The sequence below is a fragment of the Zerene cesonia genome, chromosome 7 (genome assembly GCF_012273895.1).
Source record: "Zerene cesonia ecotype Mississippi chromosome 7, Zerene_cesonia_1.1, whole genome shotgun sequence".
Lineage (NCBI taxonomy): Eukaryota > Metazoa > Arthropoda > Insecta > Lepidoptera > Pieridae > Zerene > Zerene cesonia.
The window spans coordinates 4,118,973-4,121,925 of NC_052108.1; the positions used below are offsets into that span (position 1 = coordinate 4,118,973).

General features: G+C 38.9%; 1 protein-coding gene across 1 annotated transcript in view; it reads right to left on the reverse strand.

Moving 5' to 3' along the window:
• Nucleotides 1–2,670, reverse strand: part of LOC119840761 (protein TMEPAI) — a 25,537-nt gene extending 22,867 nt beyond the window's left edge. The window contains exon 1 of the mRNA XM_038367498.1: nucleotides 2,135–2,670. The gene's annotated coding sequence lies outside the window, so the exon portion shown is untranslated. The remainder of the gene's footprint in view (nucleotides 1–2,134) is intronic.
• Between the last annotated feature and the right edge of the window lie 283 nt (nucleotides 2,671–2,953).

A 2,953-nucleotide genomic window follows, 5' to 3' on the forward strand; every position in this document is an offset into this window, starting at 1 on the left:
AGTAGGCTCTCTGAACTAATACATTTTTAATATACCTAGTTTTTGAATATAGCAGTACTAAACGATTTAATACTATGAGGAATTCTATTGTATAAGCGTATACCTTGTCCCAAAAATGAATTTTTTGCTTTTCTAAGCCGGAAAACAGGCTTTTCCATCTTATTCCAATTTTATTATTAATATTATGCTATATAATATGTATTTGTTCATTTGTCTATTAACCATAAATAGAAGTCTTAGGTAGTCGTTAATTAAAGCACTTTTTTTTTAATTAATCATTACACACTACACTAGAAACTCACATTTTAAATAATCTCACGTGAGATTCGGAGAGAGGTGGAGAGGGCTGAATTCAATCTCAAGAAAATTAACCAGTGGAGGAGTGGGAGTTGAAAAATGTCAAAATACGCCTAACGTAATCAATGGAAGCACCCTTATGCGAATCGATAATATCTTATTGCTAAAACTTATAAACGTGTCTAAATAAATAAAAATCACATACACGTAATGCGTGTAACATAAAATTTAAACTCACTGTCTCGCCCGCTGTGTTGTGAAACTTTATCTTCACAAATATAATGTATTCATTTTTCTTTAGGTTTCAATACGATGTTGCCTATGGGTTTTCTATTAATTGGCATATTACCTCACAGCCGAGAGATCGCATTCCAAACTTTTATTTTATTTTCTCTTTTCTCGAACCTAATTATGGCCTGTTGATTTGTGTCAATATAGTGTCATAAAAAAACCAGCCACATTGTTTTGCTAGTTTTAATTGTTTGCCACTTTAAGCATTTTTTTTGATATAGAAGTTTTTCTCCAACTATGTATTAAGATGTTCATGATAAACGATGAAATATGTATGTTATCGCGTGATTTATAATAAATGAAGCTAAATCTAACACCTAGCACGGATGAAGTTTTCGCTCATACTCTACTTATGCGTAGTATTGTATCTTTGCTAGGGATAGCTACATTAGAACAAACTGAAATTAACATCACAACACAACCTGCACTAGACGATGGTCGTAGTGAAAAATTGGCTTATAGAATATATACATCAACTTCTTCAGCATCTTAGGAATGAAAAGTATTAGTCAAGTTTTAGACATATTTTTTACATTTCCTCAGGTTAAGTAAAAACAACAGGGACCGCTTAGTTACGTCATATAATTTAAGGGCAATATAAGAAACTCTTGTTTACAAGTTTGTGTTGATAGACATTTAAAACGTATAATATTTATTAAGTAAAATGCTTCGAGCTGCAATACATCTCCTATGTAAATTGGTTCCTATTAGAGGCTAGCTAACTATTAAATTTTAGAGTAAAGACATTTTAGTATTAAATAGAGGAAAGGCGTATTGAATATTGTTAAATTTAGAGTTTGATTAGGTTTCCTTATAGTAATATCAGCAAGACCTAACATTAAAGACCAGGTTAACCTGGATGGATGCTGTATTTAATAAATAGATTTAGTTTTTGTAACAGAACAAACTCAAAGAAAACATTGTATTAAAATATTATCATTGTTCCTCCTTATCACACTTTAGTTGTTATCGCTGTGTAATAGTTACTGTGACCTGCGTTTGCGTCTTGATATTATATCAACTTTCTGCTGAGATTCTGAGAAATTTGAATCATTTTAATTAAAATAATCCTATACTGCCCACATTGATAGTTCAAACAATATAAATGTTACTAGTCTAGTCTTGTTTGGAGAAAAATTTCTAAGAGACTATATACTCGTATAATTCCATTATTATTTTGATAACCTAATTTGTTGCATAGATACTGAGAGATAGGTATATGGGTTTTGCTAGTTTCTTTATTTCTATGCATTTATTTTGTTTGTATTTATCATTAAGTAAAGACGTTTAAATAAAGATGTGTTGCATGTTGCACCTTTACACAATTCTTAGATGTCATTCGTAGTGTAGACTGTATATCTTAATATATATAAATTACGTGACAAATTTCCATATATAGTTCCGTTATATTAGAGCCTACGCATTTTTGAGATATGCAAAAAGGAATTGGGACCAGTAAAAGGAGAAAAAAAAAATCGCTAAGATTAGAGACTAGAATTTATGTTATGTGAAGAAGTTGTTTATGTAAATTCATGAATATACTGACCGGTTTGTGCAGGTGTATTGGCCGGCGGCGGCAGCGGTGTTGTAGTTCCGGTGGTGTTGGTAGGCGCGCTCGCGCAAGCCGAGCAGGCGGGCGCCTCGGGCGCATCTTCCGCGGCGCGGGCGGGAGACGGCGGCGGCGCGCCGACGCCGGACGAGCCGGGGGGAGGTGCGCAGAGCGCGACCAGCCGCAGCAGCGCCACGCACCACCACCAGAGCACGGCGGCCAGCGCGCGGGCAGCGCGCCCTACGCGGCCCGGGGCCTCCTCGCGACCGAAATACGCACACCGTGAAGACGTGCAGCTCACTCTTATCCTCGCTAGCTCAGAGAGACATGCATGCGCCGGCGCGGGTGGATGGGACGCGACGCGGGAGCGCGCGCGCGGCCACACGGCAACTGTGGCGATCTTCCCGATGCCGTACGACCGCACCCGAACACTATTTCGGGAGCGACGCTCCGCACCGCTGCTGCCGCCCGCCCGTCGTGTGCTGCCAATTTTACGCGAAATTGCGGGCGGGCGGTGAGGCGATATGTACCTTGCGCGTCCGCAATGTACGAATGGCCCTCGTGACTCTTTATGCAACACCAATCAATAGGGTCCATCATGAGTCTAATGGGCCTCTGTTACACTAGCACCAGTAGGAATCATTTACTACTCTATCTCGAACTATAGTGACTGCGATTCGACCCGTGTCAATAGATACAATGTCGCAGCAAATGGCAAGGAAACAGACTCGCACTATCTCACTGTCTCGCCCGCTGTGTTGTGAATTCTTATGCACGGTTTATATTTAGATGTAAAATTATTTCTGATATAGATAG